The sequence below is a fragment of the Bombyx mandarina genome, chromosome 04, assembly GCF_030267445.1.
Source record: "Bombyx mandarina strain Sakado chromosome 04, ASM3026744v2".
Lineage (NCBI taxonomy): Eukaryota > Metazoa > Arthropoda > Insecta > Lepidoptera > Bombycidae > Bombyx > Bombyx mandarina.
This window is the reverse complement of record NC_143211.1, coordinates 9,146,263-9,171,895: the sequence shown is the minus strand read 5'-3', so window position 1 is coordinate 9,171,895 and position 25,633 is coordinate 9,146,263. Positions and strand designations below refer to the sequence as shown.

Below are 25,633 nucleotides of genomic sequence, written 5' to 3'. Positions count from 1 at the left end.
TGTTAACTCGTACCAATCGTACCAAATTTCAACTATATTTATTTAGTAGTTTTAGCATGTGGCGTACACAGCCATACAGACTAAAAGTTCAAAAGCCAGTGTTTTATATTGATTATTAATACTAGTTATGACTACATACTATACAAAAATTATTTATAGGCATTGTTAAATAAAAAAAAAAAAATTGTTATATTCGGACACAGCTTTGTTGCATATAGTTAGATGTAAACTAGATCAATAGTTAGTGGATCAATAGAAGCTTCTCATTCAACAATATTCACACATTTTCGTTTTAAGCATCGGCACGTGTTTGAGTTTTTTTCCGCCGTTTTATTTTTTTATTGATGCATACACGGCTTTACTTGAGGTGTCAACAGGTGTCGTAGATAATTTATTAAAGAAGGAATAAGGATAAGAAAGTCCCTGCAAATTCTACGATCGTCACGAACCAAATCCACACATCTTAATCTATAAATTCAATGTCTATTTAATCATATCTATGGTGGATCTTTAAATCTCATGCAGTAGGTAATCACATTACAAAAGCGTGAATACTAAAATAACAAATCGTTTTGATGCGAAACAAAAATAGCTCGCCTTTTATAATGTACGAGCCATTAATCTGAACGGTATACAGCCAAGCGGTCACGTGGAAGATAATTATGCGTCTTTTTTCTCAACAGTACGATCGTGTTGTTTCGTGTCTATTTTTTATTCCAGCTACGAAACTCAAATTTGTATTGCTGCATTCAATTGTAACTCAAATCTGCTTGTGTGTAAAATAATGAATTTGTTTTATTTATCTCATTGAGTTGAAACTCTGAAGTTGGTATAGGCATTTCGGAAATAGTTCCTGCTATAGTGTGTATGATAGATATAACCACCCTGACAAGAATATAAACGTTATTACTAGAAGTGCGTATTATGAGCTATACGTACCAAATGCTGCCTATTTCTGCGATGAAGCAGCTATACGTTTCGGCCTCAAATATTGGACTGCCTTTATGCAATATAATTGAGATTTCGACCTCATATGTCAAGTTGGGAGCTGGCATTAATAATATAACGCTATGATGTCTATGGGCTCCTATTCCCATATAAAATCAGCTGGACCATGAGCTGACTTGTTCTACTCGTAATAAAATAGCAAACTAATAAAATAATCGTTTCAACAAGTAGGATGTGTATATATCACAATATTAAATGACATTGACTATCATTCACTTGTCAAAATGAACTCAGTTTATAAATATAAAGTACTAGCGACCCACTCTCACTTCGCTTCGGGGACTATCATTTATTATTGGTTTTATTGAATTTTCTTTTATATAAATCTGAACTTGAGAAAATGATGTAATATAGGATATTGTATAGCAGATTGCCTGTAATACCACCATTAGGTTCTACCACGTGGCTCTCAAAATACTTTGTCAGCACTGCCATTCCCCTTTTACCTGGTCACTTCTGGCTGCTTCTAGCAATTCGTAGAGCTACAAATGTACTTTACGCCCTTTCAATTGATTCTTCTTCGTCTCAGTCGTATGCACTCTTGGCAGAGTGGTCGTGGTCATCACTTCGGTTGGTGGTGCGCTTCACCAGACGTCGCCATTCCTCGCGTACCGCGGCCCTTCTCGTGCACACTTTCAATTGATACACCATTTCAAAAGACTTTGTCAGCACTGCCATTCCCTTATCCCCTAGCCTATTGCCTAGTCACTTCTGACTGCTTCTGGCAATTCGTAGAGCTACAAATGTACTTTACGCCCTTTCAATTGATACACCAATTCAATCGAAACCTGCCAACGTATTTCGCAACAGACAGGTGTTGGTAAAAGTTTGTCGTTTTTCAATTTACTAACCTTGAAAGTTGGCATAAAATTTCCTTGAATAGCTTTTGTAGCTCCAAATTACGTCATTTGAAAGCAATAATAATTATTGTATAGTTGAATATGAGTCAAAAAATGTTTAGAATCTGGTTTATTTTCAATGAATGTCCCATTTCCAAACCAATGAATGTGGCTCCTCCGGTGGCGGTACCAATTGCGTCAATTTGACTTGAATTCAGCACAACACAATTCAGGAGCTTCATTATTATACTTAAATGCCTTGAAATATTGGCACACAACGTTTATTGGTCCAATAGCAACGGTTTGCCGTGAACTGTGAAATTCAGTTTTTTTACATCCTCTTAAATATTTTATCAATACTTACAACTTCAACCGAAGCATTTGTTTTAAGCGATATTCAGTTTTTTTACGTCCTCTTTGAGGATATTTGCAGCACGCATTCTGTCAATATTACGTCAAACGCCTTATGGTTACATTAGAAAATTTCAAATGGTGATTAAGTTTTTTAGTTTAAGATAATTTTTTTTTTTTTGTTAAGATGGTTGGACGAGCTCACAGCCCACCTGGTGTTAAGTGGTTACTGGAGCCCATAGACATCTACACCATAAATGCGCCACCCACCTTGAGATATAAGTTGTAAGGTCTCAGTTACAATGGCTGCCCCACCCTTCAAACCGAAACGCATTATTGCTTCACAGCAGAAGTAGGCGGGATGGTGGTACCTTCACAAGATGTCCTACCACCAGTAATTACACAAATTATAATTTTGCGGGTTTGATTTTTATTACACGATGCTATTCCTTCACCGTGGAAGTTCAATCGTGAGCATTTGTTGAGTACGTATTTCATTAGAAAAATTGGTACCCGCCTGAGATTCGAACACCGGTGCATCGCTCAACACGAATGCACCGGACATCTTATCCGTTAGGCCATGACGACTTTTTTATTTATTTAGATTAACTTTCTTAATTTTCTACGCAAAATTCCTGTTTTTTTCTTTCATAAGAACCTTCTCCTGGCAGTAACAAACAAAACAAAAAAAGAATTAGCGCAATCGGCCCGGCCGTTCGCGCGTGATGTCGTAACCAAGGGAAATAGGGGTTAATTTTTATGTAAATAGATGTACTTTAGTAGGTTTTTAGGAGGCAGCAAACAATTTAAAGAATGTCGTAAGTGATCTCGAAATTTAAAAAGATATGTAGGTAACCAGTACATAAAATTGTACGTATGTATAAACGACAATCTGCAATTTATTCGGTAGTAAAAATTAAATACGTCATTTATTACTGATTAAATGTTCTTAATGCTAACCGCATTACAATTACGTGAAACAAAAAAAGACATAACACAAATGTGTGATTCAAAGTTTCTCCCAGTATACTTAACTTTCGTACTTGAAGCGTAGTCCAAAGTAATCGGCCCACAGCCGTCCAGGAAAATCACCCAAGACTGAAACTAGCCACGTGTTATTCGAAAACCGTTGTTTCAGAAAGTACCTACACCGGTTGGAGATGGACCGTGGCCAAAGTACCATCACTTTAAATGCCACTTAGAAACGGTGGAACACATGCTTCACGGTCTGCGATGCGAACAGTAGCGCGGATTACTTCGCCTATGGTGGGCAATGTGCGACTTCTACGAGTACACTATATTAAATTTCTAGAGGAGAGAAGCCATAAAAGAAGTTGCTCTCCATTGAGCGGGTGCGAGAAAATTAATTTTGCTCGTATCGTCACCGGCAAGCGAGACCAATAAGACGTCGTGTACGCTGTCTGCACGGGTCTTGCTAAATAGCAACGCGTGACAAAAGGCCACACCTCGCGATCTACGCAAGCTCTGATCCAGAGAGGTATCCCAGGGTTATTAGTTAGCGGCCACGTTAAGACAGGCTCCAGGTAACCCCACAATATTAACAAAAAAAATTTTAACAATACTATTGTTCTATTTTTTTTTAAGAGAAGAAAGAGTACTAAGGTCTCAGTTTTAACAGTAGAACGGCTGCCCCCCTTTCAATCCGAAACACATTATTGCTTCACGGCAGAAATAGGCGGGGCTTACCTACCCATGCGGACTCACAAGAAGTCCCTACCACCAGTATATTATTTCAACCTACTTCAAACATTAATTCTTATCCCAACGTTGCATACTACAAGATCGTTCCTGAAAACAATGACAAGGCCCAAATAGTTTTTGCGAGAAGATTTACAATCGAAATCGAGAACTTGTTATAAATTATTTTTTTCACTGTTTACAAGATTACTAAATAAATAAATAAAAAGTTCTGAATCGAGTACTCTTGAAGGTACGCGCGCATTCAGTTTCAATTGAAATAAATTAGTAAATAGAAAGGTACATATTATATGTAGGAGCAAATTTCTTTTCTAACCAGTATCTGCGGTTCTACTTGGGCTAGTTTTCTCTAATAATAGGCTCACCGTGTTTAAGCTTAATATGTATGAACCTAAATGGAATAATCATTTTGTCTGTCAGCGCTCAAACACATTTGACCCAAAGCTCAGGAAAAGAAATATAAAGGAGTCGCTAGTTTAGAGCTGTACATATTTATTTTATTTTATTTTATTCATTTTACCACATAGTTTTTTATTACTAGCTATTATTACTATCGACGATCAATTGTACAACAGCTTTCCCGCAAAGCCAAAATGTCTGACTACTTGCGGCGTAGTTTTTTTTTATGATTGAAAGATTAACGGTGGCCCGTAGGCCTTTCCAGTTTCACCAGGACAGGTAGGCGAGCAAAGGCTCAGCTAAGAAGGGTCGGATTAGCTAACAGCTGCCCGAGCGCCTCCGAAGGAGACCTAACAACTCAAGAGCAACTGCTTCGCGAATGAATCCACTACTGGATTGGAATCGCGACCCGCTAAGAAGATCCGGCGCGAAACTCAGCGAGTTAGTGCAGCCTGCTCTAGTGTTAGAGCTGAAGGCGTCTAATGCAAAGGTTATTGGACTAACAAGGCTAACTGGGTCGGTGGCAACCGGGGAATGTCGTTAATAAATAAACTAAACAGGAGAACGGCCCCCTTGCGTAGTGGTATCTACCCGTGCATGATTACAATACGCACTACCAGTAGGTAAATGCATAGTCGTATCACTCTATATTATAATGAAAACACGGGATATCTTATCCATCCAGTTAAGAACGCAAACTCGTACAAATGTAGTGTCTAAATACATACAAATAGGCAGAGACAAAAACAATATATTTTTGTATCAACAATTTTTTTTTTTACTAGCTGACCCGGCAGTCTTCGTAGTGCCTCAATCGATAAATAAAAGACCTAAACTTATGTATAAAATAAACATCAAAGGAAAAACAAAATTGTTATTTTTATTTAATTCCGAGCATTTTCATAATTATTCACCTTTTAAACCTTCTCTGGACTTCCACGAATAATTCAAGACCAAAATTAGCCAAACCGGTCCAGCCGTTCTCGAGTTTTAGCGAGACTAACGAACAGCAATTCATTTTTATATATATAGATTTAGCAGTTATTCACGAGCTGTAATAATGTTATTAGTACTATTTTACGAAGACAATAATAGCACACAAGTACAATTGGTTCTCTTTATGTATTACCTAGATGAGTGAACAAGCTCATGGCGCACCTGATGTGAATTGGTTACCAGAGTCTATAGATACACTCTGAGACATGAGACGGAAATCTCAACTTTAATGTATGTATAACGGCCGTCCCACTCTTCAAACCGAAACGAATGAAACGAAACGACTTCGTAGCAAAAATAAGCAGGATGGTGGTGGTATAATAATTTGCTAAATTTACCAAACATTAATATTATTATTTCAAAAAACATTGAGTATAGAGAGAGAGTTGTTGAGAAATATTTATAAGCATCAAGAGTAATGAGAATGATCCACCAACAAAGTACTTGGCCGGAAAACCCTTTTTCTAATTTAAATGTTTTATGACATTTTATAGAATAAAATTAATTTACTAGGTTAGTAGTTTATTTTCACGCAAAGGTAGGTGGTTTCACTCGTGTTAAATTTTGATTAAAAAAGAAAAAATTAGTCGACAAAAAAACACCCTGCCTATTTCTGCCGTAATACAGTAAAAGCAGTAATACGTTTGGGTTGGAAGGGTGGAGCAGCCGTTGCACTGTAAAGCTGAGTCTTTGAACTCTTGTCTCAAGATAAGTGGCGGCATTTACGTTGTTGATGTCCTTGGGCTCCAGTAACCACTGAACACCAGGTGTGGGCTGACAGAACGTCCACTCACATAAACAATAAAAAAAAGTTAAATTATAGATATAGTTCTGTAGAATGCTTAACGACGGAGGGAAGACCTTCCACCAAGCGGGTGATATTGCTCGGTAGATCGATGGCCCAAGTGTTGTTGTTCGGAATTTGTATATATGCATGCTTATCTTGAAAATGTCGTAAGCGAGATTCAGGCATCTGTCAAATATCATGCATCGTATGATGGCTAGGTACCCGCCACAGTTCTAATGAAGTTCTAATGAACTATCTCTTTCTCTTCGATTTCGAGGTGAATTTTCTCCTGATAAAGCTTTACGATTTTACTGGAACTTTTTGAAGGAATGATTACTCGCGCCGATGGAACGGAGGCCGCAGCAGACGGCGTAGAGGCTTTGCGCGCGGGTACGGGGCACGCGGGAGCAGCGGGTGCCTTAAAAAGCCTAGAAATTCCGACGATAGCTTCGGATAGTGCTGGCGGAGGAACTCTGCGAAAGACACTCTCATTTTGGACTCATTTTGAAGTAATTATTACAATACAACCTTGACTCGAGTTGCCTGAGGTATTCATATTGTAATTTTCATGGGCTACAGGATTAAAAGATAGAAATATACGTCGGAGGTATCAAACTTTTTTTTCGGTCAGGGGGCCGAACCTCCTACAAGGTGTCGGTGCCTAGGGGGCACGCGGAGTATGTGGGACTTGACAGTCTGTAAATATTGAAAGCAGAGCGCGAGCCCAAGGATATTTTTGCGGCCCTACCACACCAAACGACTCCCTTTGTACTCTCTCTGCCGACGTCCAATCCCGGGGTCAGAACCCGGTCAGAGTAGGGGGTTTCCCACGGTCAACATAGCAACGCCGGCTGGCATAGTCGAGGCAATCGTTGACGACCAACGACGTCGGCCTCCGCGGTACATCGATCCCTCAGGCCGCCCAAACGATGCCGCTGGTGTTCCGGAATACCTCGCTGGATTAGAACCAACCTGCCGGGTCGGAGCTCGATACACTGTCGATGTCCGGCGAAGACAGCAACGACGGCAACGCGGACCGTGGCCTCAGACACGTCGTCCCATTTTCCTTGTGTCAGCGCGCTAGAGTGAGAAGTAGCAGACCAGTTCATTAATACCTTACCTCAATAATATTGTAGCAATTATTGTTAAATAAGCTATTTCATAAAAAAAATATTAGTCGTTTTATTATAAGCATCACTCAAATAATTTGATAATAAGGACATGAACTGAAAGTAATTAATTTCTCGTAAAAGCAAGTAGCTAGAAACAGGCTAAAAAAAACCTCTTCAGAGTATTATTTTGTTTATGATTCAAAAAACCATTCATGTTTCAATACCTGAAAAGATAATTATGTTCAAAGGATTTTTAAGAACATTAAAATTTATTGTACTGTGTTATGTTTTATCAAGTCAGAAGATGTGTATGTATATCGCCCGTCATCAAATAACTTCATACTTGCCGATGAAGTGTCAGATAAACTCGTGCTCATCATACGAGACTTCTTGTCGAACCGTTCGTTTTGTTAGCGAGTAGAGGGAACCCGCTCTCTTCCGTGTCAGATCTCAGCCGGAGCTCCGCAAGGTTCTGCTCTCTCTCTCCGCTACTTTTCAGCTTATGCATTAACGACATACCCCGGTCGCCGGCGACCCAGTTAGCCATTTTCGCCGATGATACGGCTATCTACTACTCGAGTAGGAAGATGTCGTTCACGCATAGTAAGCACCAGATCGCGGCCACCAATTTAGGACAGTGATTCTGGAAGTGGTGCATTGACATCAACCCCACGAAAAGCACAGCTGTGCTGATCAAAAGGGGTCGCCCTTCCGACACTACTGCTAGTATCTCGTCACCAGTTAAGCGCGGTAACTCCATTCCCGCCATAAAAATCCTTGGCCAGCCCATACCGTGGGCTTCGAAGGCTAAGTACTTAGGCGTCACCATCGACAGAGGAATGACATTCGGTTCCCACATTAAGTTATTACGCGACCAAGCCGCGTTCCTACTCGGTCCACTGTACCCCATAATCTGCAATCACAGTAAGTCGCCCGAAACATGTTTTGTCGAATCCCCCGGATCCACTCTCATGTTTTAGGCTCTTCAAGCACCGGTCAGCGTCCTTGTCGAACTCGTCGCGAAGAGTTCGACTTGCAAACTAGCCCATAGACACAACCCACTGAGTTTCTCGCCGGATCTGCTCAGTGGGTCCGGATTCCGATCTGGGAGTAGATTCAGCGAAGCAATAATCTTGCCAGGGCTAGCCATTCTCTCAGGCTGAGCCCGTGAGCTCACCTACTAGTCCGTGCGAAGTTGGAATAGCCCCTTAGGCTACCAACAATTAGGTATGGAATATTAAAAAAAATGCCGGTCGATAGCAATAGATAGACTAATGGCAAACGTCTATGTAGACTTGTAATACGCCCTACCACCACAATAATCACAATTAAACTTACTACGGAGTTGTTACCATTTTATGTAAAGTAATGAATTTAATAAACACTTATAAAACTTATTTAGGTTTGAACGAGTTTATTATGAATTATAATTCTGCGAGTTTAATATTTAACCAAAAGTGCTCTAGACAAGGCTCTGACAAACTCAAAGAATTTCATCATTTTTTTACATTTTAACAAAATGAAATTAAATTCATTTTACCTTGAATTATGACCACGACCACTCTGCTAAGAGCACAGTTGAGAATAATTTATTTTAAGTTATATTTGTGTAGTATATTAACGTTAAAAGCTTTTAAGCTTCTATAATTTCGATAATTACAATAGCTTATTTAAAAAATGAAAAGGATACTGTGCGGCTTAAAATTTAAAATGTCCCGTGATGCGGGCATCAGAAACATGTATCGTCTTCAATAACTAATTTTGTATTAATAAAAACGTAATGCATGATTATCAAGATAGAAAAAGACAGCGGATGCAGTCCATGCCATATTTGAAATATGCTACAGCCCGTTATTTTGTGTTTAATCACTCATTTTCATTAATTATGCAAACTGCCTAACCAAAAATGAGCATATGATACTTTTTATAGCTTCAGTTACTAAGTGGTCAGTGATTCAAAGACCTACGCCTCTGCAAGGCTCCCAGTTCAGACAGTATATCTAAACGCGTTATTAAACTTCTACCCGCCCAGCTCATCGTGATGTTTGCATCTATTTTCAACGCCGCTATAACGAACTATATATTTCCCGCGGTGTGAAAAGAAGTGAACGTTATCGGCTTACATAAACCCGGTAAACCCAAAAACCATCCGACGAGTTACCGCCCGATTAGCCTCCTCATATCTCTAGCCAAACTGTATGAGCGTCTACTCTACAAACTCTTCAGAGACTTCGTCTCATCCAAGGTCATTCTCTTCGATGAACAATACGGATTCCGCGCAAATCACTCATGCGTACAACAGGTGCACCCCCTCACGCAGCACGTTCTCGTAGGACTTAACCGACCAAAACCGCTCTACACGGGAACTCTCTTCTTCAACGTCACAAAAGCTTTCGAGAAAATCTGGCACAACGGTTTGATTTACAAACTATTCAACACGGACGTGCTGGACAGTCTCGTGCTCATCATACGGGACTTCTTGTCGAACCGCTCTTTTCGATATCGAGTCGAAGGAACCCGCTTCTATTTGTTAACGACACGACCGTTTACTCGACTAGAAACAAGTCTCTAATCGCGAGGAAACTCCAGATTGCAGCTGCAACCCTCGGACAGTGGTTCCGAAAATGGCGCATAGATATCAACCAAGGGAAAAGCACTGCGGTGTTCTTTCAAAGAGGAAACTCAAGCCGTATTTATTCCCGCATTAGGAGGAAAAATCTCACACTCCCGATCACCTTCTTCGGCCAACCAATACCCTGGACCAAGAAGGTTAAGTATCTGAGAGTCATCCTGGATGCATCGATGACATTCCGCCCACACATAAAACAGTGCACGACCGCGCGTTTATTCTCGGTCGACTTTATCCTATGATCTGTAAGCGAAGTAAAATCTCCCTTCGTGACACTTTACAAAACTTGCATAAATCCCGTCATGACTTACACAAGTGTGATGTTCGCTCACGTGGCCCGCACACACATAGATACCCTCCAATCCCTACAATCCCGCTTTTGCAGGTTAGCCGTCGGAGCTCCGTGGTTCGTAAGGAACATTGACCACGCAGGAGCCAGTCACCGTCGTCGCCCTAGACGCGTCCTTACGGATCCGTCAGATCCAATACCATTTGCATTAGATCCAACCTTTGCATTAGACGCCTTCAGCTCTAACATTGGAGCAGGCTTAGGGACCACGGTAACCGTACTCGTAGAACTCGATTAAGAGTTCGACGTGCAACCCAACCATACATCAGCCCGCTGAGTTTCTCGGCGGATCTTCTCAGCGGGTCGCGATTCCGATCCGGTAGTAGATTCATTCACGAAGCAGCTGCTCTTGAACTGTTAGGTCTCCTTTGAAGGCGCTCCGACAGCTGTTAGCGAATCCCACCCCTCCTGGCTGAGCCTTTGCTCGCCTATCTGTCCTGGTGAAACTGGAAAAGCCTCCGGGCCACCAGTAATCCTTCATTCATAAAAAAAGGTTTGTGAATCGGTGCCGATTTTCGTATAATTAGAATATATTCGGCTCTTAGGCTCGTTACGTATTACAAATTAATTGTGTTATTAATAATACATTTGAATTATTTATTAATACATTTGATTTTTTTAATAATTAAATGTATTCTTTTTTGAGGTAGGTATACGATAAAGGGAATGTCTTCCGCCGAACGAGAATTAGGTTCGATAATCCGACGGTCCGAATGTTGTTCGAAACTGTAATATTATATATGCAAGCTCATCTTGAAAATGTCGTAAGTGAGATTCAAGCATCTGTCAAATATCATATGTTGTACGATAGCGCTATCGCCACTATTATTAGAGTAGGTTTGTTTCAATTACATTTATCAGTAGCATAATATCTAAAAATATTTTGTTAGAAAGTAGCTAACGCAATTAGATGCTTAATATTCTGACCCTGTTTCCACTAGCCAAAATCGTTTACAAGAATGTCGAAGCTACACGAAACCAATAAAATGAACTATATTAAGACTCGGCGTGTGGATTTAAAAGGGTAGCTATAGTCAAAGGAAATTATTCAATAAATAAACCGTAGCAACGAATCCGTTGTATCTGTAAGTTCAATGATATAATACATACGAACATTTTCTACCACACGACACTTTGCTTGTTTATGTACGATCCCTTATTATCGTCCTATTGTGAATGTTAAGGTACATACTATTCAGCTATGAGCTATTTAGTCTATCCCATAAAAAAGCATCGCAGAAATAGGTAGAATTTGCAAGACCAAAACGTCCTGCATGTCTCACATATTATAAATTTGGCAAGCTTTGATTTTATTACACTACTTTAATTATCTTTGATAATTAAAAGTTAATTATCTTTGATAATTAAAAGTTAATTATCTTTGATAATTAAAAGTTAGGTAAATAATTAATTAAATTGTGTTTCAGGATCAATTAATGTAATAAGCTGATTACACTCGAGTCCGCGCCCATAGTAACTACAAATTACCAGGTACGCTTTTATCCCACATCGCTGAAAAACTCAGTAAATGCCTGCCTTTAATGGATTCAATTCGAAAGTAGGGATTCTTAGTAACGCTTCGCTATGGCAATCAAATCTATGGAATACATCTATTGGTTGAAAATAATCGCTCGCCGCCGGTCATACGTAGATTCCTTTGATTTTTATTCCTGAATGATAGATATCCTTATGTGCCAACAATACAAAGTAAAGAGTTTAAAACAATCTGACGAAAGACACGCGAACGCGTAAAGCGCGCACAAACAAACAGACAAACCTACAAATTAATATTTGTTTGGTGCAGAAAATATTTTACACAGGTGATGAATAATTGTACCTATTTAGATTTTACCTAACGTGTTTTTGTTTACCTATCTGTTCAATACTTTGTACGTGAAGCTTTGATTTTAATAATACAACAATCCCTTTGATTCTGTTGATTTTATTCTCCAACACGACGCTAAGCTTTTTATGAAAAGTTGACAAATGTAAAATTGTAACAAGATTAATCGATTTGTTAAATCTCATATTATATATACATAATCTTATTACTTTTAACAGTTTTAGCTTTTAACTTACATATTATAACTTACTTTAACGTATTTATTATACTTTTTTTTCCTGCCTATGCTGATAGCCTTGAGAGGCTATTTCAGCTTCATCCTAACGTTTAGGTGAGCTCACGGGGCTCAAACCGGAGTGTTGCTAACACTGGCCTAAGCAAGAGCAGTACTTCGCAGAATCTACCACCGGATCGGAAACGCGACCCACTGAGAAGATCCGGCGAGAAACTCAGTGGGCTGTGTCTATGGGTTAATTCGCTCGTCGAGCACTTCGTCGCAAGCGACGGGTTCGACGAGGACGGTAACCGGTGCTTGTGTTACCTAAAAGCAACGTTAATGGATCGGGTGGATCCGTAATTATTTGTTTTGGGCGACGTCGACTATTTACCATTCTGTCTACAGGATCGGGTATGAATAATACATAGTTGAGATGTGAAGTCAACGACTTCTCCAACACGATCTAAAAGTATATGTATGTACTTGAAAATTTTCCTGACATTTAAAAACATGGTTACCAAATCATCAAATCGATTGCTTTAAGTGGAATCTTGATTTATTTTTTTATATCAACATTCGTGAAACTTTCCAGTTTCTTATAACGAGTTATTCGAATCTGATTTAAAGGAAAGAACGTTTTCAGAAGAATCATAGAAATTTCAGGGGTACATTTTAAATTTAAAAAGGTATTGTTTAATAAATGAAGAAGGACTACCGATCCAATCCGACCAGTAAGATTATCATCGATGCAAAATAAATTTCTAGAGTAAATTTTAAATTGTTTTTGTATAACCTTTGTGGGCAGACGAGAATACGGTTCACGTAATGGTAAGTGGTCACTGTTTGTTTTTTTTGTTTGTCACCCAAGCCACGGCCAACTTTTTTTTATGATTGAAGTTTTTATTACTGGTGGCCCGGACGCCTTTCCAGTTTCACCAGGATAGATGGAGTTTGATGAAGCTGTAAGCCTGATTCTCTATTCATCTATTTATTTATCTTTATCTGAATCTGTTTATTAGAGTAAATGGGTAATTGAGCTCACGGAACGTCTGATATCAAGCAGTTACCGGAACCTATAAACACCACAACGTCCTATAGTCATGAAATGAAATAGAATTCTCAAATTTATTTTACAATACGGTGGAAATAATTTACGTGAAGCAAAAACTTTGTATCCTTTTTTACGAAAATTGCGCGGACGGAGGAGTATGAAATTTTCCACACTTATAGAGAATATGGAGAAGAAGTGCACAATGCTAATATTTTTTAAAAATAATTCATAAAAGATACATTAAATCAATAAAGAAAACAGTACATACACTACATACCATGTATTTGACGCACACACGCATGCATACTATTTATTGTCAAACTTTTCTTCTTGACGTCTGTTGTCAAATTGAGATTAAATATTGTTTGTCTTTGTTAATAGTATTTATAGTGTAGTCTTGGCGAAATTTGTGATTATAGAAGTATAAAATACAATCATAATAGTGTACAAACTTACAATTCCAATTAATTATAGTCGAATTTCGACTACTGCGGGACCTCTAGTTCCTATGATTCTGTCATATGTTGTCTTATGTCTTCTACTACTTTCTTATTTTATTTCGTTGCATAAGTATCTATGCGTATTTTTAAGAAAGTATTTATACATGTATTTAGCAATTTTATAGGTACGTATAAATTGTAGTAATATCCAAATCTATGTATGTATTTAATATTATAATAAATTTAGTTTATTTAATTTTAGCTGTATTCATTGTATGACACCGCTTTAATTATAAATGCGTTTTTTCTTTCTTAACAGGCGGTCTGGAAAAGATCACTTTAGCAATAAAACTGCTCTTTGTATTCACTTTGTCTTATCTTATTTCGTGCTATTTTTTAGTATTACCGTTTATATACAACGAACAGTTAGATAAATAAATTAAGGCTACCGTATCCTTGAAACCATAGTATGTGACTACTTCGCAAGAAATAAATGTAATACTGGTACCATCCGGACGGCACAAATAGGCTCCACAATTGCATCTTGCTTTATCCTCCTCCTTTATCCTCCATTTAATTATGTTATGCTATATACCTTCCATCATCATATAATGTCAATGTTCGTAAATATTAAACGTTAGGAATTAATGTAAATATTGAGTAGAATTGGTGCCCGCCTCTGTTTGGATAGAACTACGACTTAATTGGATAATTACAAGAACAACCATCGTATTTTCTACTAAGCCAGTGAAGCTTCAATTTGTAGCTAGATTTCTTTTATTCAATTGGATGGGTAGACGAAGATCATGGCCCACTTAGAGCTCGTAAGCACAACAACGTAAATATCGCCGCCGATCCTAGGACGTGAGGACTTTTATCATGTAAAATTATCTAGCTTGATTGCGACCGGATTGTAAATGTAAACCTGTGTATGTATGTTTATATCTAGTAGCTTGTATAACAAAACACATACATTTCAAAAATATAAATCAGAATGAAGGATATTAAACTGCCGTTTTAAAATTTACACAGCGATAAAATGTCGATAATACATAAAATACGCGCTACTATGTCCGCTTGTAAACGACTGCCAAAACATTTAAAAAATTTAATCTGCGGCCATCTTTCTATTCCGAAGATTCCTTTGTAATACCTTCAGGATTTTTTTTTATTTTTTTTATTACTTAAGTGGGTGGACGAGCTCACAGCCCACCTGGTGTAAAGTGGTTACTGGAGCCCATGGACATCTACAACGTAAATGCGCTACCCACCTTGAGATATAAGTTCTAAGATCTCAGTATAGTTACAAAGGCTGCTCCACCCTTCAAACCGAAACGCATTACTGCTTCACGGCAGAAATAGGCAGGGCGGTGGTACCTACCCGCGCGAACTCACAAGAGGTCCTAATACCAATAAGGTGTAAGTAATATTCAAAAAATGAGGATTTCATTTGAACCCTCCAAACGCGGGTAGTCGGAAGTGAATTATGGAAAACTACGAATACTAATATTATAAAGCTGAAGAGTTTGTTTGCTTGTTTGAACGCGCTAATCTCAGGAACTACTGGTCCGCTTTGAAAAATTCTTTCAGTGTTAGATAGCCCATTTATTAAGGAAGGCTATAGGTTATATAACATCACCGTAAGACCAATACCACCAATGGAGCACCAATAAAGAATGTTTCAAAATAGGGGTTTAAACAGCTCCTTAACATTCTAAAATTTAAAAATATTTTCACTTTCTACGTAAATGAAGTGTGGGCGTAAAATTTAGCGTTATGCCAAAGTAACTATTCCACGCGAACGGAGTCGCCGGGAAAAGCTAGTATTATATAAACGAGTGGGGAAAACGGATAAACATTAAGAATAATGCCTGTCTATTTCCGATACGAAGCAGTCAAATATTCCGGTTTGAAGGACAAGCAAACGTTTTGCGATACAATTGAGTTTTCGGCCTCATATATTAAGGCCGGTGATGGCAGTGATGTATATAACTCCGATAATCACTTGACACTACAGGAACTCATTCTGAGTCTCGTACCTACTCATTCACGTACGTACGCAATAAAACAAAAAAATATGATAACAAATTGTGACCAACTTTAAATAAAAAAATAAAAAAGGTATTCACGCAAAATTATTATACGTTAAAATCTATTTGTGAATTGATTAAGATATTTTTGAAATCAGCAAATTTATACACAGAGTATTATATTTACTTTGTTTTTAATCATTTAATTTGCACAAACTATTTTAAAACAGTAGTATTTATAATTCTACGCTGTTGTATATAATTTGCAAAATATTCGGCATAATTTATTACAACATACATTTAAAAAAAAAAATCAAAAATACCAAAAATTCCTCACCTCGAATAAGTCGCCTAGACCAAACACCAGAAAAGTAGAACACAATTCAGAACTTGAAACTGTTTATTTTCATCTGACTATTTATTTAAATCACTTTACAGTTTAAAGATACTTCATTTACATCTCTACATGGCATACATCAGAAATTTACGCTTAGGGCTGGTGATGTTCACGGCGGCCCGGACAGAAAGCTCTGCGACCGAACTCGAGTCAGCCTAAACGAACACTGAATGTGAAATGAAAATGAAAGCGCAGCCCTTTCATAGACGCGCTGAATATAGCTGATCAGAGCGGTTTTCAAACATGTCGAATTCAAAATAAACTGCTACTAGATTGATGCTTCCTCCTTCCTCTAGCATACGTGTTTTGAGTAATTTAAATAGCAGCACAGTGGGTGAAAAACAACATATGAAAATCATATTTTCCACAAAGAAAATTCATAAAGTCCTGCATTTCGTCTTTAGTTTAGAATGTTTATCTTATACTAAATACATAAATCTTGAAATTTTCTAGTTTATTTTATAGCCCGTCGTTCATTTACTAAAATGTACGGAAACAACGTAAATGTCAGGTAAACTTGCTCAAAAATATTTTGTGTCAGAATTTACTGTAAATATTTTAGGAATGAAAGCTACGATCTTAATTGTTTTTCGTTTAAAAAAAGACTTCAAGTAAAAAAAAAGGATCTTTCCCGATATCTTGAACATAATGCCTCCTGAATTTTTCGTTAAAATTAAACGGGGTGTGTTGATTCTTATTTAGATCATTCGGGTTTAACTCCAAGTGGTTTCCGTTTTAATTTGATCTAAAGAGAATTTTAGAGCCAATTTTCCATAAAAATGTTTACTATATGTAAGCATAGTAATATAAATCAATAAAAAATATGGCTCGAATTGAAAACTTTACTTGAATTTAGTCAGTTGAAAAAGCGCCAATTAGAAGTAGCTTCGGGTTGGCAAAATTGACCCACTCATTAATTTAAAAATTGAGATATTAGACAGGTGATATAATTAATAAAATTATTAAATTTAAATTTGCAGTGGGTTTTTATTATTTTGTTTGCCACGCAAAACCAAGACCTACATAATATGAAAAAAAAACTTGTCAAATGCACAGATTATTCTCCCTTTAGATGGGGTGTCATTATGGCAAAGTATGATTTTAATTGCCCTGTGATCTAATAATTTAAGATTCTTCGTCACACTTACGCAATAAAAAATTTAATAATCTACGCTTACGCTATTCATATTACAACAGGATACTATCATAGATACGTTCAGAGATTTTATGTTTAAATAGAGTAACCCGTCGCGCTCTGCTGTTACTCTAATTGTATTATAAAATACCGATTTTGTGATACTAATCACATGTCACGTATCGTACTTTGATAATACTAAGACAGAAACCTTTCCTAAGTTCCCAAAATTATTTTTGGGAACTTAGGAAAGGTTTCTTGCCAAGATTAATTACAACTGGATGAACGGTTTAGGAACGCATAGAGGACAAACATACGAGTACATACAAACGTCCCCACATGAAAGTCTCACAGCCATAAAAGTTCATATACATATTATATATAAATATTTTGGGACAGCCAATAATTTGATGCCCTTCCCAGCTGCGCCATTGCGGGTGGACGAAGGCGGGCTCTGTCAGGATGAGTGTTTTTTGAAGTTATACTTCTTTATGAGAGTGAAATTTTACGATGCGCGCGCACCGTGACACAAAATTAACAGAAAGAAGTAGCCCCCTAAATCACTCATTACAATACGACCGACGTAACGTGGCGAGTCTCAATATGGCCGCAGGTGAACTTTCCGAACCGTACCGAGAATTACCGAATTTATACGATGTAAAGAAAAGTGATGTCCAATATGCGTGTTTGAGGATGTTGTTTAATCGATATTTTTTTTCAAATTGATTTTAAAAAAAATAATAATAATAAAAATAAAGTATAACTTCTTACGCGCGTACATAAGTACACGCACCATTTTTTTTGCTTAGATGGGTGCTCACCGCCTTGGTGTTAATTGCTTACTGGAGCCCATGGACATCTACAACGTAAATGCACCACCCAGCTTGAGATATAAGTTCTAAGGTCTCAAGTATAGTTACAACGGCTGCCCCACCCTTCAAACCGAGACGCATTACTGCTTTACGGCAGAAATAGGCGGGGTGGTAGTACCTACCCGTGCGAACTCACAAGAGGTTCTCCCACCAGTAAAAAAGTCCCAGCGCTTCCGAAAGAGACCTGACAACTCAAACGCAGCTGCTTTTCGAATGCTTACTACAGAATCAAAATCTCGATTCGATGAATGGAACTCGCAAGAATCTCAGGAGGCTGACGTAATGGGTTAGGTTTCATGTCGAACTTTGCGTTGAGCTGGATGAGAACAGTGATCTCAGTGATACTGACCCCGCTTTAAATCTAGAACTGTCTAACAATAACGTAAACGGATCACATGAACCCGAAAGGACAGGTCTAGGTCGTCGACGGTGACTAACACGCGCATTAGAACTCTCAGCGGTCAAAACAAGAGGTTGATCATGTCGTATCGAAGTAGCGTTGAGATATTTACTTCAGTAATTTCCTGACGGTTTCGAGACCCCGATCGTCATGAAAATCGATGTTCCTCACGAACACGTTTCTCCTAACGATACTTCGACGGCTTTCCTGCAGAAGCGGGACTGAAGTGATTGAAGGGAGTCGATGTTGATACGTGGTACATGAGTGATCACCACACTTGGTTGGCAAAGAGTGCTAATTGACTCGGCGGTAACCGGAGGATGTTGTTGATGTATGAACTGAATCAGAACGGGCGAAGATGAAGCATTGTAGGTCCGTAATTGAATGGGGATATAAATGAGCTCCCTCGACTCGATATCGAGACAAACGGTTCGACAAGGCTATCCGACTTGCCCATACAGGTTGAAAATCAAGCTATTGTACCAAACTTATTCAAACGTCAAGCTGAAATTGTTGAATTGAATAATAATAAAGATGAGAACAACTTTAACAAGATAACGTAGAATTATTCTATTCCAAATTATGATACTCATGAGAACACAGAGGGTCAACAAAGTGTGGTGTAATACTGTTTAACTTAAGAAAACCACCTAAATAGATAATTATACAGGTTGTTGCTTTAAGCAAAGACAAAGGCCGTTTTGTAAGCAATTCGTGCGCATGTTAATAATAGACTAGGCAGAACGTATTTAGCTCATAATAAACATTCTGAAAACTTAAATCTGTTTCGTGCTACCTAGCTAAGTTTTTTCTTCTTCTTCTTCTTCTAAGTAAATCAAGATTTTTATTTAAAATTGTATTTGATTTATTTTATTTATTATTAAATTATGCATTATGAACAGACAATATACGGGAATAACAAAAAAATTACTGCTTATTTTAATCTATAATATGCAAAAAACATACAGCCATGGTTGAGATGTTTCATTCAGAAAAAATACTATCCTTTTTGTATTTGCTTGGCTCCTAGTCTCATATGACACGGTTTTGCACAACACGGGACTTTGTAGTAACGTATCTACCGTGCTATAAGGGGGTTACCTGTATGGCAATTGGCTTCCTGCGATGCCATTGTTACCAATGTCGAGTTTAAAAATCTTAAATTATAAAATACATAAATATTCTGTTAAATAAAGAATTATATGCATCGGAATGAGATGAAGTTGATTTATTGGAGTCCGTAATTAATTGGGACGAAATTAAATGAAACGAGATTAGATTAAATAAATCCTCAATAAAATGATGGCTATAATATATATACTGAGACTTAAACGGACTTTTTGTAATAACCTAAGAAGCCATATCCAGCGGTTTTGCTTTATTTTCCCAAATTTGTGCACTTTCATAGATGCTAAACGGTTGGCTTATTAACCGTACGTACCTTTATCACACCGTTTAAACCCGAAAAAACACAAAATGATCAAAATAAAACAATTCACACAATTTCGCTCTTCGCGTTCCCGCCAAAAACCCCTAGATAATTTTATAAAGCTACCGTCTGTTTTTTATAAAGCTTTTATTAATTCTTTATTGTAGACATAAAAAAAGTACAAAAAAGGTCAAAATGGTATGAACAAAAGGCGAGCTTAACTCAGACATGAGTTTTCATTCATCGAATTAAAACCAAAGGAACATTACATGAGATAGAAATTTAAAAAAAATTAATGTTCTTCTTCTCGCTTCGGTTTCCTCAATACTGAGGGTCGTGACCACCTCCTTCTTTTAAATGTACATACATTGAATTTTTGTATGTTGAGTTATTTTGACAGATATTTGGCTTTATATTGCTATTTGCACTTGAATAAAAGCAAAATACGGGTATTCTTATAATGAGTTTGTTTGTCTGTCTGACCGGAAGCTTGTCCGCCCATCTACAGCACCCAACAAGTACTACTACTGCGCTAGCGCTATGATCCCGAAGTTGGCCTCCGACAATAAACTTTGCCATTCATCCCGGCGCTGCGCAACAGCTTGCCAGTCCGACACTTGGAGCTCACGTAACTTTCCTTCCACAGCGTCAGACCAGCGGTACTTGGGCCTCCCTACGGTACACCCGCGTACACCCGTTTTACAGCCCGATCCAGCTCCATACGCAATACATGTGCAAGCCATCCGAGCCTCCGTATATTCATCTTCCCCAGAATATTTGGCTACCCAAAATGTAAAGAGCTATAATGAAATATAAAGACGTTAATCTGATAACATTTATGCCCGCAATAGTCAGTTATTGCGTTTTCATTAAAAGTGTGTAAATGTGTTTTTTCTGGTTTTAAATTGAAAGAAGGACCAGATAATATTATTACTTTAAACGATTTTTTTATTTTTATTATTGCTAAGATGGGGGGACGAGCTCACAGCCCACCTGATGTTTAGTGGTTACTGGAGCCCATAGACATCTACAACGACTGCCCCACCCTTCAAACCGAAACGCATTACTGCTTCACGGCAGAAATAGGCAGGGCGGTGGTACCCACCCGCGCGGACTCATAATAGGTCCTACCACCAGTAATTACGCAAATTATAATTTTGCGGGTTTCATTTTTATTACACGATGTTATTCCTTCACCGTGAAAGTCAACCGTGAACATTTGTTGAGTACGTATTTCATTAAAAAAATTGGTACCCGCCTGGGATCGCTCAACACGTATGCACCGGACGTCTTATCCTTTAGGCCACGACGACTTCGACGAACGATACGTTGATTGTCGATTTTTTTACCAATACTTATAACTTTTCGCTGTTGTTGGTAGTAGTAACGATTCATCTTAGCACAATGTCAGCAGCGTCACCAAGGAAAGCGTGAATATGGCCATTCACAAGTTTTTTTTTTGCAACAATTTTTTTTTTAGACTAATGTAATATGTTTATTAATATTTTATTCATCACCCTTTTACAGTGATATCCACTCTTCTATAACCATTTTTCCCCCTATATTGAATTGCTAGAAAAAAGCTATACTTCATTGGCGTAAAAAATAACTTCAATAGGTTTAATGTTATTTTCATCATAATCTTTTCATGCTTGTAAATGTTTTAATAGTCTTCTAAAAATAAATCCTTCTGCCTATTTGCTTACGTTTTAGTATTTTCATCAGCCCTGAAACATGCTCTGTGTAACTATTTGTGGATTAAAAATAAACAAACTAGCATTATACACGACTGTAATCATTTAACACTCCTAATGTTCGGCAGATCGTTAGATGATGTTGCAAATAAAATAATGTAAGCCGTTACTTTTGTCGTAATAGTTAAATTTGATATTATGTACCTACATACCTTGCCCATTCGTAGGCAATAAAACTTTATTAGGCATCTAAAATACATATATGGCCGTTCACGTTTACTTTATTAATCTAGCAATCGAGTCGTTGACATCGTTTTTCAACATTTTTGTGGTAAAAATAAACGGTGATTAACACAATATTCAAATTTCGAATGACACCTTAGTCGTTTATCATCACGAAAACTGTAAAGTATTCGAAACACCAGAAATAATAACATAATGACAATTAAAAACGCGAGATTATATCGTAAATGTAGTTCTTATTAAATTTAGCAATTTCTAGCGATTTTTACGAGTGGCTATTGTCGCGGCCACAAAAAAATGAAGGAGAGAAGCAGCCGTCCCCTCGAAGAATGAAGAAGGAAGAAGGAAGTCCAAGGAAGAGGAAGAAGAAGAAGAAGAAGAAGGAGGAGGAAGTAAGACGATGGTGAAGACGTACACCGTCCCTTCACTATACAGCCAGCATATATAGAACCATACCAGCAAGCTCATCACTCCCGTTAGCCAACTGAGTTTCTCGTCGGCTCTTCTCAGTGGGTCGCGTTTCCGATCCAATGGTAGATTCTGCGAAGCACTGTTCTTGCTAGGGCCAGTGTTAGCAACTCTCCGGTTCGAGCCCCGTGAGCTCACCTACAAACATTAGGGTGAAGCTTCTCAAGGCTATCAGCATAGGTAGGGAAAAAAATCACTCCTGCCTAGATAGGCAAGGAGCCCAAGCCCGGACAGAGGGGGTTGCCCCGAGGCCAGTCCTGGGCCCCCGTAAAGGGACGCGACGACCCGACGACGCGGCTACACTTTCCGATTTGAGCAGCCGACAGGCTGGCTCTCGCTGCTATTATTGTTGTACCACAGAAATTCAATTAAAGAAACTGTTTGGAAAAGTAACTTTTAGTTACTGACATTATGGAAGGAAATCATAATAATGAAGATAATGACGGCAGCCACGTTGACGTCATCATTTTAAAAACGACATGGAACCAGATTCTCCGTCGTATACTATTACGTACACTAAAGTGAAACTTTTATTACATCGTCTCAAACTTTTTCGCCTGTGTGTTGCATGTCGCATGACGGTCGGCCGCGGAGTAGGGATAAAGTGAAAGGCGCTCGTCAAGCAGCCAAGGCCAATATGGCGGCGGGTTCAATAAAAATATTAGTTGGGGATTTAGTCTATTTTGATCCTTTCCCATTATCATTCCAATTTTCTAAGTATAAAATTAAGATTGATAAAGCGATTTTTTTGCCCTTAAGCAATGGCATATTATTCAAAAAAATTTTAGTTAAATGTCTATAATGTGAAAAAGGTTTCACTTTTACCGTGGTTTCATAAAACCACGCAATCCTTTTTTTGTGTGATTGGAATCGTATGTTATTTTTCTACTCATAGGAGAGTAGACGTCACCTTGTTAACATCTACAGAAGTTCAATCTGTTTTCAAAAATAAATTACTGCAGAAATAGTGTTTAAAACTTTGTGAAGTGAACGTAAAGCTTAAATCAGTTCAGAAACTTTGTGAAAAAACGTTACAGTAAATTCGCTAAACAATGTTCTAAATGCAACCAAGTGCTCGGTGTCAAAGCGATTATTTGTACTTCAAGAAACTTACAAATCAAGAAAAATTAAAAAATAATTCAATGAGAAACTAGTGGAAGAATATACTTACAGAAAAAAGAAAGTTAAGTGCTTTATAAAATATTCTTAGAATATCATAATCTCAAACATATTTATTATGTGTAAGCAAAGTCACTATTCCGATTTCAATTCAGCGCTATCTGTTGAGAATCGAACAAAAACTTCAAAAGGAAGAGATGAGAAAATTAAAAAAAAATTAACAAAGAGTATTAACAATAACATCAATGAAAAATTTTACGAAAAGTACAAACACCTAGTTAACAAATTGAATATTCAAGAAAAACAAATAGATTACTTAGAGAGAGAAAACCAAAGGAGAAATTTAGTATTTTTCGGGATAGAAGAAGAAGAGAGATGTTACTTCCAGCTTTATACAAAAGTAGCTTACATCATAACGATGAACATGAAGTTATCTTGTGAGAAATACGATATAGAGAACGTTAAACGTATCGGTAAGAAGGGAAACAAAGTTAGGCCCATCATAGTAGTCCTTACCACATTAGAAAAAAAGATAGAGATCCTGAAAAATAAAAAATCTCTGGCAAGCACGTCATATTACATACAAGAAGATTATCCCAAAAAAGTTTTGGAGATAAGAAAACCTTTGAAAGTTACAGTGGAAGAACTCAGACAGGAAGGAAAGGCTAGAATCATTTAATACGATAAGTTAATAATTTTCAAAGATAAACTACCAAAACAACATCAACAGTCCAAAAAGAGAATGCTCACACCGTCTCCAGCTACTCAAAATAACGCAAAGATAAGTAGAGTATAAGATAAATATTGAGCAGAATAAGATAAGCAGGTCAGATATAGCTAGTTTCTTCGTTCCACAAACCGACAAGAAGCCCTCTCAGGTAAGCGATTTAGAAAACATTAGCAACGAACCCTGCCCTCTTCGTCTCTCCCAATCCGGCCAGTCGCCGTGGGAGCAAAGACTACAACCCTCCAGCTCAGTTAAAAGAAAATAGTACATTGTGCACCAAGGGAGAAAAGTAGGACATTTCCTCCCGCCTGTGAAACACCCGGGATGGGATGTCCTACTTTTTTCCCGCGTTGCACATACTATTTTTTCTCCTACCAGGCCGAAAGTTCGTGGAGTAATGAGCCGGGATCCAGGGGAAGACCCCGGTGGGATCCAGGGGCGAAGCTCTGGCGGGGGGTTACTCATTTATTACTCATACTCATAAAAACACAATTTAACTGTTTTTTAATTTTTAAATAAACTACTACTAATTAAATAAGAACTGTCTGATGAAATCATCTTTGTTTAAAACTTCACTATTAAATTTTATTACCTTTTATTTATTTCACTTTTACACTAAACACAATATTGCAAATGCAACCCGAGCACAACAATGGCGGAGAATTTTAGGTGCGTGAGAGCAGACGTAGACACTAACGCGCATGCGCACTTGTACCCAGGGAGAAAAGGTTACACTTTCTTCCCTGTACAGCGGGAGGAAAAGTTAGACTTTCTTCCCTGTACGGCGGAAGGAAAACCGAACTTTCGGCGTAGGTAGGAAAAAAATACATCTCTCAAGATTGGCACATTCAACGTTAGATCATTAAGATCCGAACATAAATATGTAGAATTGATATACTCGCTACAGAAAATAAAAATGGACGTATTAGGCTTGGCAGAAGTCAGGAGAATGGGATGCTACATTAAAGAACATGAAGATTATATCTTCTGCTACAAAGGGGAAACGCCAGGCTTGTATGGATTGGAAGCCCACTCCATACAAGCCTGGCGCCTCCATACAGCCACAAGTTAAGAAAGAACATAAAAACAAGATACTAAGCTTCTCGGGCCTATCCGAACGCGTAGCTATGCTGCAGATTAAATGTAACAATGCGACACTGTCAATAATACAAGCTTACGCCCCTACACAGAGAGCACCAGAGGAGGATATCAACTTATTCTACGAAACTTTAGAAACAGCGCTAAGCCAGGCAAGCAGACATGTTCTTCTTATCGGCGACTTTAACGCTCAGGTAGGTCAGACAAGTACGAACGAAAACATAGTCATGGGAAAATTCGGATACGGAAAACGAAGCGAGAGAAGGGAAAAGCTTGTGCAA

General features: G+C 38.0%; 1 protein-coding gene across 1 annotated transcript in view; it reads right to left on the bottom strand.

The window, feature by feature from the left end:
- Positions 1–16,440, bottom strand: part of NGR-A31 (neuropeptide receptor A31) — an 88,883-nt gene extending 72,443 nt beyond the window's left edge. Inside the window, exon 1 of the mRNA XM_028187537.2 lies at positions 16,108–16,440. The gene's annotated coding sequence lies outside the window, so the exon portion shown is untranslated. The remainder of the gene's footprint in view (positions 1–16,107) is intronic.
- Positions 16,441–25,633: the final 9,193 nt, after the last annotated feature.